The sequence below is a fragment of the Furipterus horrens genome, unplaced genomic scaffold, assembly GCF_987537825.1.
Source record: "Furipterus horrens unplaced genomic scaffold, mFurHor1.1.pri manual_scaffold_6, whole genome shotgun sequence".
Lineage (NCBI taxonomy): Eukaryota > Metazoa > Chordata > Mammalia > Chiroptera > Furipteridae > Furipterus > Furipterus horrens.
This window is the reverse complement of record NW_028327176.1, coordinates 119,245,461-119,257,368: the sequence shown is the minus strand read 5'-3', so window position 1 is coordinate 119,257,368 and position 11,908 is coordinate 119,245,461. Positions and strand designations below refer to the sequence as shown.

The window sequence follows — 11,908 nt, the reverse complement described above, 5'->3', positions numbered from 1 at the left end:
TGTCAAAGTGTTTACTCACATTTGTTAAACTCAGAACTGAAAGGATGACATATATAAAAGAATAGATAAAGCGGTCCATTGAGTCCTTAATGTTCCATCCCCTGTTGCCAACTGAACAGGACATGTGGATTCAACAGAGCAGTTACATGGACTCAAAATCATCTCAGAAGCACTTTCATTTGACTGGCCCACCATCATTTCAAAAGTCCAAACTAGTGTCCCTGAAACTTTGACTTGCTTTCTTCTTATTCCTCTTGTATCATTTCCCATGTTGGCTCCTTGATGTTTTTGGTAACTGTTCCAATTTTATCATTATAACTTCCATGGCAACCCCTTCAGGTAAGTTTTGCTGAATGTATTGCAAATAGACATCTGCTGTACTTACAATTTAATATTTTAACCCTAAACATCTAAAAAGTATTCTTATTTTATACTGAACTCTGTGATTCTTGAAAATAAGCACTGACTTGAGAAGAGTAAATCACTCCATTTTCCTTGGAGGTTCATATACTTTAATAGAGACACTAAGTTCTTTAGCAGCAAGCATGGCAAAATATTCATAATTGTCTGACACAGCTTTATCATGGCCTTTTACTAAAACTGAAAGGCACTAAAGTAATGTGTCTCATTCATCAGAAATTGGTTATTGCAGTCTTGGTCCAATTCTTGGGAACATTAATGTGTAGCTACTGAAACTGGAAAAGTCAGCATTCTTGATGCCTTTCACTACCAGAACCAGCAAGTAGATACGAGGATTGAATCTTTACGGATGCTTTATTCAGATGCCAGTGATCTGAGAAAATGACAGGTTATGTACTCTAGAAACCATCTTAACATCTCATCTCAAGATAACATTTTTATAAGGAGAAGAAAAGGGTAGGTAAGGGGTTTGAAAAAATGGTTAATCAGTTAAGAGTTGCAGTTCAGCAGTGATTTTCCTAGTATTGCTTTATCTACTGATCAACAATTCTTTAGCTACATCTCTGGACATCCCCTCCCTGGAACACAATGGCTCAGATAGATCTCCATTGCCTGCAGAACCCTGGGGCACAAAGATTAAATTGCTTGTGACCTCCTGGAGTCATGTGGTCGTGCATTCCAGTTCCTGGAATAACATGCATTAATCACTTAAGTCTATCAACTATGCCTGAGCTAAAATCTTTTTTTTTTTAATGTTTTATTGTATGCTACTATAATTATCCCATTTTTTCCCTTTACCCCCCTCCACCCAGCCCATTCCCACTTCTATAGTTAATTCCCATACCATTGTCCATGTCCATGGGTCCTTCATGTGTGTTCTTTGGCTAATCCCTTCACCTTCTTTCAGTTGGCCCCCATCTCCTCTCTCCCATCTCCCCTCTCCCCTCTTACAGCTGTCAGTCTGTTCCATGATTCCATGTTTCTAGTTCTGTCTTGCTCATTAGTTTATTTTGTTCACTAGATTCTTCTTATAAGTGAGATCATGTGATATTTGTCTTTCACCAACTGACTTATTTCACTTAGCATAATAGTCTCCAGTTCCATCCATGCTGTCACAAACAGCAGGAATTCCTTCTTTTTTTCTGCTGCATAGTATTCCATTGTGTAAATGTACCACAGTTTAATTCATTCATCTACTGATGGGCACTTAGGCTGTTTCCAAATGTTGACTATTGTCAATAGCATTGCTATGAATATAGGAGTACATAAATAAAAATCTTTAACTCTTGAGTTCCTTTATAAATACTGAAAAGAAAGCCACCATTTTGGATGTACTGCTTTAATAACTGTTTACATAAAGATCTCTTGAACCCTCCCAGAGATGCCAGCACAAGGACCTGAGAGGTCTTCACAATGCCATCTTGCCATCTTGGCCTAGGCTGGTTATTTTTAAGAAACTGAAGACACAGGAGAAGCTCTGAAAACTGAGTAAAAGTTATGATCTTGTAAAAGACATTTATATTTATAAGGGAAATTTCCATTTGTAAGGGTGCTTTCTCTTTCATGTACCAGAAAGAGAGAATGACTCTAAACCTCTAGAAATGCTTATGAGTGGAGTAGAAAAAGACTTAAATTTGTATAACGACCTTACTCTTATTTGCTGTGATTTACCTGGTAACCTCCCATAACTGGCTTCCCCACCCCAACGTGTTCTTTTGCCTTTAGCTGGAAATACTATTTATGGTGTTGACTTGGGCCATTTGGAGAAGTTACTGAGTTTTCCTTGTTAACCCCTATGTATGCATGTTATTAAATTTGTTTGGTTTGTTATCTCAGCCAAGAATTTTTTTTACAGCTTTGTTAAAGTACACCATTGAAAGGCAACCTGAAGAGAAAGAATTTATATGTAACACATATAATTTTCTACAGGTACACATCTAGAAGATTGTATTGACCCCAAATCAATTAAAAATTAATTAAAATTGGGAAAAGTCACTACACAAAAGAGGAAATTCAAATGTCTAATCAATGTATAAAAAGGTGGTCAACCTCTGTAGCCATAAGATATATCCAAACCTGTAGAAATTTTCATAAGAGTTTATTTGAATACACCTGAAAGCAAGCTTTCAACAGACTGAGAAAAGTGCTTCCAAGAAATGACAGTTTGCAGCTTCTTTTATGCATCTGAAATTGAGGAGGGACTGTAAGGAAGATTACATGAGAGAAAAGGGATCGGATTATAAGACAGTTAATGAGATCATGTGCTCTCTTGAGAATGGTCATCCTTTAGGAGGCAGGGTCTGAAAAGAGGCATTTCAAAGGTGCCCAGAAACAACAAACAGGGCTTGTTTACAGCAAAAATAAGTCTTTTTCAAAGAAGTTATAGGCCTGGGGCATGGCCTGCCCATTTAGGAATTTATAATCAGATCATTCTGTTATGAGATTATTTTCAATAGTAACCACCCCCCTCCCCCCACTCTTTTCTTTTGGTCCATACTCATTTGTTATCAGGGAAATGCAAATAAAAACCACAATGAACAATGAGCTGTCACTACACATCTGATATGATAGCAAAATATAAGAGGTCTCTAATCCTGCAGAGCAAATGAGAATATATTCCCACAACTGGTAGAAGTATAAATTGGTGCCATTTTTTTGACAAATATTTAAGGGTATCTGCTAAAACTAATATCAATGCTCCATGATCAGCAATTTAACTACCAAATCTACAAGCTACAGAAATGCATGCTTATGTAAACTATGATACTTGTTCAAGAATATCCATTGCAGCATGGTTGGTTATAGAACAAATGGGAAACTATTCAAATATTAATCAACAGTAGATTGCTGTATATGTTCCATTGTATAAATTATAGGTTCAATTATGTACCCACATAACAATATTAATAAACATTAAAGGCATAATGTTAAACAAAAAACATAAAAGAATACATACTGCATCATTTCATTTACAAATGTTTAAAAACAGGCAAATTAGACTACATCGTTTAGGGATATTCAATTTGGTAGTAAAAATTTAATGAAAAATCAACAGAGTGATTATAACAAAATTCAGGATTGGTTCCTAGTAGGGAAGTGAAAGATAGAAAAGGAACAGAGAGGAATTTCTGGGAAATTCTAGTAATATACAAGAGTATATATAATATACATTATATATATGATATTTTGAATATATATATTTTTTATCTGAGTGGAGTTTACAGAACACTTTTTTGCTTTATTAAGCTAACTTTTGTTTTATACTTTTGATATGTTTATAATGTTTTAATATGTTGACCTAGAAAAAATAGATAGGCAGATATTACTACAGAAAAATGGATTTATTTGGGAACAATAAAGAATAGCAATTTTAGACAGCTGTTCTAATAGTAAACATGTAAAAGTCCAAGGAACAAAGGAGAGAAATATGTAGTTCCTTTATAGGGGCAAGTGGGTGGTCGAGGGGTTGTTCTAAATAAAAAGTCCAAAGGAATGAACTGAAACTTCCCATGTGTAGTAACGTTTTATTGGCTGTTTGCAAAGATCCTTTATTGGATGAGGGGTTGCTGTGTGAGAAGGTTCTCTTTTTCTCCTGCTGTAGCTGTAGGAGATGGAGAGTATGTCTCTTTCTGTCTGGGGTAATTGACCAGTGGTAGGGCATGAGAGCTACCTCTACAGGCGCTCTGAATTTTACAACTATAAAATTGTCTTTTTAAATATAATGCCTGGTGAAAAAAGTTAAATAAAATTAAACTTGATCCCAAGTAAATATCAATTAAGGAACAGATGTTCATTACACTGGTCCAAATGAGAATCAGAGGTTCTATCCGGCTAATTTTTAATGGAATTTTGCATTTTGAAAAAAAAAAAAATGTTTTTTAGTGTCTTTTGGGAGAAGATTTTATTGAACACTCACAACCTAGCTTTGCTAAATGTCTCATTTTTACTGAGGATTGTCTGTCTCTGCTAAATACTTAAGTGGAATAAAATATTTGATTTAGATGATCTTATATTTTGACATTAAGGATTCAGATTTCTCAATTAGTGCCAACACATAGTGAGGAAGAAATCAACAAAATTCAAAGAACTATCAAACACTTAAGAAAACATAAGCTATATTCCATAAGAAAAAAATAACTTTTAAGTGCTCACTGGCATTTCCTTAATAATTCAGAGTGCAATAAAAATCTGAGCCCTTTCAGCTATCATTTCAGTTCTTCCTAGTCATATAATAAAGACAAAGAAGGAACAAGTCACTAGTAGAATCAGTGAAAATTTATTTATCTGTTTATTCAAAAAGTATTTATTGAGTAGCTGATATGCACTGTTCCAAGTGCTTGGATTATAGCAATGGACAAAACAGTCAAAAATCTGTATTCTCCTAGAATTTATGTTCTCATTTGGAGGACAGATAATAAACCAATAGTTAAAATTATGTGAAGCAATATTAAGTGCTATGAAGGCAGGTAAAGCAGGGTGGTGGGGCAAAGAGTGAGGGGGCAAACTCAGGTGAGGTAGAATGTTATATGCTGGTCTTTGTGTAGTTAGTTTGCTGGTTGCTGGGGTGGATGTGTTTCACAAGCTGAGAACATCTCTAGGAGTAGAGAAGACTGAGTATTCTGCATGTATGCAAAAGCTACAAGGTCTGTGTATGGAGAAATTCCTATGAGATTCTCAGACAAGCCTGAAGAAATAATTGACAAGAAAAATTTCTGAGATGTACTAAAGTAAAATTACAGAGGCCAGAAAATAAGAGACAAAATAGCCTATTAAAAACTGTGGACCAGCTATGATAAAAGACTGTTCACATTCCTGTTTATCTGTTGAAATTTAGAATAAATTTCCAGGTGGCTGTTTCCACAATTATAATTAAACAGGGGAACAATTTTTACATAATTACAGTTAAGTTCAATTTTTCAGCTGTTTTAGACTTAAATAGGCATGCTGATTTCAAAACTGCAGTTAGTTTTCTTCTATCACATCAAGCTTTTTCTGTACAGCTTATCTTAATGCGACCACTCTAGGCTGGATAGAGCATGGATCGAGGGAAACACTAGTGCTCTCCTCCTGGCTGAGAGCAAACCTCTCTCAAGTGGGGAGGGGTGAGGGACGACCTTGGAGACCAGTCAGGTTCATACTTTTCTAGGCTATTCAGTTACACATGAGACAGTGTGGTGAGAGGTTGTGTGCCGCTCTGTATAATGAATCATATTCTGAAGTCTAGTCTGAGTTCCTGTCTGTATACAAGGAGTCAGCAGAATTTATTTTTTAATTTACATACGTACTTATTTCCTTTCCTTCAGCTCACATCTGCTTCTGCTATTTCTCATCGTAAGTGCCTAAAAAACTCTGATTCGTTTTGTTATATCTGTGGCAGTTTCACCATTCCAGTCAAAGGACAAACATTAGCGCATTTGTCAGGCAAGCCTATTTTGCATATTTTAAAGTAAAATGTGGTAATCAAGATAAGTCTTGGGCCCCTCACAAGATGTGTAAGCAGTGTATCAAGAATTTACAGATGTGGACCAAAGGAACATGTGATAAATTGCCATTTGGTATACCTATGGTTTGGCGAGAACCCAGAGGTCATTCAAGTGACTGTTACTTTTGTATAGTAAAAATGTCAGAATATTACAAGAAAAATAAATGTAAATAGAGTATCCTAGTCTACTATCTGCTATACACCCATTTCCTCATTCAGCTGAAATCCCAGTGCCAGTTTTCATTGAACTACCCTCTTTCGAAAAACAGGAGTATGGTGAAGAACTAAGTGACAGCAACGATGAAGATTTTGAAATTGAAGATGACTCAGAACATAAGGGATTTGAGCAGCATGAGTTGAATGATTTGGCATGAGATTTGGGACTATCCAAAAAGGCTTCAGAACTCCTCGGGTCAAGACTATATGAGAAAAACTTGCTTGAAAAAGGAGCAAAGTCATCCTACTTTCGGTCAAGAGAAAGTGCATTTCTGTAGTACATTTGAAGTGACGGTGGCTTTGTGTATTGCCATAACATACATGGTTTAATGGAGGAATTGGGAATTCCAATCTATAATGCAACTGAATGGTGACTGTTCATCGATAGCTCAAAGTGGAGCTTGAAGTGTGTCCTCCTCCACAATGGCAATTTATTTGGTGCAGTCGCAATTTGCCATTCAGTTTGTTTTCATGAAGAATATGAAGACATAAAGTGAGTCATTGGTCTGTTGCAATATCACAAGCACAATTGGATCATCTGCGTTGACCTTAAAATGGTCTGCTTCCTTCTTGATCAGCAATGTGGATACACCAAGTATCCCTGTTTTCTGTGTATGTGGAAAGCAGAGCTCGTGAGAAGCATTGGGTGGAGTCGAACTGGCCTCCAAGATCTGACCTCAAACCATGATCCAAACTTCTACACGACCCACTTGTTGGCAGAAAGAACATTATATTCCCACCTCTTCACATAAAACTGGGTCTCATGAAGCAATTTGTTAAAGCTTTGCCAACTGAAGGAGAATGTTTCCAGTATCTCATTTTGGCATTTCCTAGCCTGTTGTTTGAAAAGATAAAATACCTTAATATGTATTTTTGGTAGCAGAACTTTACTACTTGTACACAATTTGGCTTTCAGTAACAATATATAGCCTTTATATGAATAAAATAACTATAAATAAAGAGTATATTCAGGTAATTTGTTTCTTTATTTTCCTTTCTATGTACATTTTGTATGATTTTTGGGACAAAGGGAGGGTATTCTGTACCTTAAAAAGTTGACATGATAGAGAAAAACTGGGGTCATTTTTGGATTCAGATGCTAAAAGTTAGTCAAAAACAAGTGTCAGATCTAACTTGATGAAAATTGTGTACCCCAGCATTATCCAAAAGAGAGAACAGCCAGACACCATAGAATCCCAAGAGCCTTTGATCTTATTTGCACAGGAACTTTTCAATCTACTGCTCACAGCTAATCCACAGGAGCAGACACTTCTTCCTTTCAGACTCTGCTGTGCCTGTCTCAGCACTAGGACCACTTCACCTTCCCCATCCCCCTTTTCTATAGCTAATGCAAGTCCTTTCAGAATGGCTTACATCGTTCTCTCCATACTTGATATATATAAATGCTTGCAGAACTCTGGGATAATGGACATGTTGTATTTCCTATCTAGCTATGCAGTGGGGTGGCTTAGACTCCATGCCCCAAGACTGATCTTCTTTTTTTTTTTTCTTTTCTTTTCTTTTTCCTTCCTTCCTTCTTTCCTTCCTTCCTTTCTCTCTCTCTCTCTCTTCTTTCTTTCTTCTGGCAATGGCCTAAAAAATGGCCTAATCTTTTTTAACATAATTTAGTAGTTCATCTGATTTTCTAATGCAGGCTTTCCACAAACTAGTTTCAAATCTGAGATTGTGGATCTCATTTCTATATTTACATACATCATGAGATTCTCGTTTTCTAAGAAAAATAACTTGAAAATAATAACTTGGGACTCAGCTATACCTTTTCTTTTTCTTTTACTATTGAGATTTGTTCTAAATCATGCACTTTTCTTATTCCTGCTTGAAAAAGAATTGCTGGTTAAATAGGGACAATTGAATGGTGTGTGGATGTTTGAGAACCTCATCTGCTGGAACAATATTGTTTTCAACTGCATCCAATCCTCTCTATCATTTGATGTGATAGGGAAATAAACTGAATGTGTACCAGCCCCTAAACCTCTTCTGAAAAGAGTCAGGATGGCCTTTTTGATATTGTGCCCCTTTCTCCTAAAACTGGAGTAGAGCAAATATTGATCGATAGGTAGGTAGGTAGATGATAAGAGTTTTTAAGATCTGATTGAGCAAAGATTGTTATTTCTAGCCCAAGAATTTATCCATTTATGTGTTAACTGGAGGTAATGCACATAAAAAGTTTAAAGACTGTTCAGATCTCATTTGCTTTTCATGAAAGAGTCAGACTAACATCTCTACATCTTTCTTGCAGATGTTTTCACAGCTTCACTGAAAATCTAAGCCAAATTCCACTAGATGACATTAAAACGCATTTCTGCTTCTTTAGTACTAAATAAACAAGACTTACTCTTTTTTTTAAAGTTTTATTGTATTTTTTCCATTACCAAGTATTCCCTTTATACCCTCTTTCACCCACCCCAGCCCCCTGCAATCACCACAGTGTTGAAGTAAGACTTATTTTAGACAACTATTTTAAAAGTAATATCAGTAACTGAATACATCCCTAAGTTTATTTAAGCTGACTCATCCCTTTTTTCTCAGAAATCACCATCCCTGTTTTTTATGACCTCCTTATCTGCTGAGTTTATACTGCACACAGGAAAGTGGTAGTTCAGAAAGAAGCAATCACTCTTTTCAGTGAATAGTATCTGTTGCGTGACTATAAAAGACATCAGACATTTCCTGAGAAACAGACTTCTGAATATTTATTAGAATCTGAGTATTGCTGGACTGATCATAGCTCCAGGTGGGGACAAAAAAGAGTTCTAGACCAGATTATGAGAAGCACTCCATAAGGCAGGGGCTCACCGTTATAAAGCTTGCGCACTGCACAACGTTAGGGCACAATTAACCTTGTACATGGCTGCTCTGACTTGAGAAAATACCATAGTCTTGGGCCCAGAAAGAAGGCCTTTGAGTTAGAAGGAACCAAGTAGTTACAGTTCTCAGCAAGAGAACATAGGCCCTTGTGCTGCACGGGCTATATCCCTTGGGGCACAGAGGATTGCAGCTGTGCAGGCTTGAGGAACCTATAGGAACTGCGTATGCAAAGCAGTTGCATTAGAGCACAGGGGAGCAGGAGACCCTTGCATAATCTGCTACTGTCTCTGGATGGCTTGTCCACCTTCATCTCCTATGGATACCTCTCTGGCACCATTTTCTCCCACTCTCATCTTTCAGAGCCATTCCTTAATCCTCTGACAGAGATGCCTACAGGAGAGAATGAATCTTTAGTCATGGCTTCTGCCAACAGGAGTCGGTGGATTAATTTGTAGCCAAGAACCTGAAAGTGTACCAGCATGGAATTGAAGATTGTACTGTGAATTGAAGTCTTGCATTCTGCTCACACCTACACATTAAAACTCTCCAAGCAAGACATTGAGGATAGTAGAGAACAAAATCTATTTGAAATGAAAAAGATGCCTTTCCAGCTACAGCATTTGGTATATTATAATATCTGGACAACGAATTTGGCCAGAACATACATGAGAGTTCTGGAGTTTGGGGTTTCTGACAACAGGAAACATCATATAAATGTAGCAAAAAAAAAGGGGGGGGGGGCGGGGGGAGTCCTAAATTGAAATGACAGCAAGACTCTGACATGTATAGCAGCATCATAGGTCTTAAAGGGATTTAAAAAAAATGTCTCCTTCTACCTACGCAAAAACTGGTGCTTAGAGAAATTAGTTGATAATGAATCACAACCTTAGCACATATTATTGGTTAGTCCTCTGTGGGGAAATTCTAACGATGTTTGTTACAAACTCTAGAAATAACCCCTGAAAGTAGAATTATACACTGAAACTTATATCATTTTCTCAACCAAAGTCACCTAAATAAATTTAGTTTTAAAAAAGCATTACAAGACCAATATCACTACCAATAATAAGCCTTCTAAATAAAGTTAAAAAATAAAGATGTTTGTAACAAGGAAAAACTGATTTATTAACAAAGTTATAAAAATTTGGGATTTAAAAGGGCCAGTATGAACTATGGAGTCAAACATCCTTGATTTCCCAGATTAGGAAACTGAGATTCAGAGAAATTTAAAAAAAAAAAAAAAAAAAAAAAAAAACAAGAAAACAATAGAAAACAAATTACCAAAAACAATTTAAGAAAACAAAATAGTAGGAGAGGTAACAAGAGTAATAGGAGTGTGAAAAAGAATTTCCCCTTTAGCATAGAATGTTGGGAGAGTAAATTTTGAACACAAATCTCTCATGATAACATACCCCCAAACCCCTAATATTACACAACTAAAAATGGTTAGGGTTTTTAAAAAACATGTATATAATAAAACAATAAGTTTTTAAGCATATAACCACCACATTTAAGTGGTCAGTAAGAGATTTGGTATAAGATCTAGAACTATTAAAACAGGTCATTGTGCAGAGTAAAAACACATAAAGGACTGCAGATCTGGGAAGATCATCTTTCATAGAAGGTAAAAGAAATCCAGAATCAGTGTCACTTAGAATGAGGCTGACAGCAAATGACAGTCTCCAATTCAAGATTTCATTAGAATAAACCAGATTGAATTGCACACTTTATCCACTGTGGCTGCAGGTCAGCAGGTATAAGCGAGAGCATCACTCAAGACTGAAAAGAAAGAGATAATTGTATAAATTGGTTTAGGACCAGGCAGAGAAAAGAGAGAGAAGACACAGGGACAGAGGGAGAAGCCAGAGATGGGAATAAGATGGGAACCATAGAAACAGGCTAGATGTTATGGATTCATATAAATCCCTCTGTAAAAATAAGACTCTTTTTCTCATTGGCTGATGAGTATTTCCTGCTATTAAAAAAAGGTCACATAAGGTAAGAACACTGAACAATCGTGATCTTGTTACATTATCAAAATGAATGAGCTATTGGCTAAAATAGACTAATTTTTCTGAATTTTGCCTTATCCAGAAGCCTCTGATTTCCTGTAATTTTTAACATGAACTGGAGTTCTCTTGCAAAAGATATTTAAATGCCATTCATAATTTTTACAAATGGGGAGAAATGGGAAGACCTGGGGAGGATTAGCATGAAGTAAACTCATCTCTTTATAATGCTGATAAAAAACTTTTTCTGATGAGCCTCCTTCCCCAAATTCATGTGTTAACAACTTGCTCTCAAGCTAAGAGCCAGCAGAGACCAATCAAAGCCCCTGATAGGGCCATTTCTTCAGACTCATCTGAGGTTCTGACCCCAGCCTGACCCCACAGCTCACAGCTCTTTGCTCAGGGGCCCTTGGGCCAGAGAACAGCCTGCTGGAAATTAGGAGTAAGAAAGGACCAATGAGCTCAGCTGAGTGAAATATAGGGAAAGTATCTTTCACCGATGGACTTTGTACTCTAAAGTCATGAGACCAATGTTCTTCTTGATCACTGGGAGCATCTTTAGAGTAAGCATAAATGCACTTCCTATGAAACCACTTAGAAGGACAGTGTTCATCTGGATAAGCAAGTAGATTAAAGAAAAGTATTCTCATTACTTTAAAATTGCATAAAAGAACTGGCCCTGGATAATGACTGAATTAAAATTATTGTTCTTCACATAATTGTGTTCCTTTGTAAATGTGGGACCCAGAAGGAAAGATCTTTGGTGCTGTGGTTTCAGAACCAACACCAGCAATTTGAGCTTGGCTTTTATTCAAGCAAATGCTTTGAGAACTTTTTACTGTGTACCCACAATTGGTGAAGAGCCACAGGATAAAAATCCCAGGCAGGTTAGACAAGCTTATGTATTTTGATGTTCAGTATGCCTTAGAGAAAGTCAAGTGCAAGGTACCAG

The 11,908-nt window shown here is 36.5% G+C and overlaps 1 pseudogene; it reads right to left on the bottom strand.

Annotated features, from left to right (window-relative positions):
- Positions 1–212: 212 nt before the first annotated feature.
- Positions 213–2,106, bottom strand: LOC150007296 (small ribosomal subunit protein uS10m pseudogene; annotated as a pseudogene).
- Positions 2,107–11,908: the final 9,802 nt, after the last annotated feature.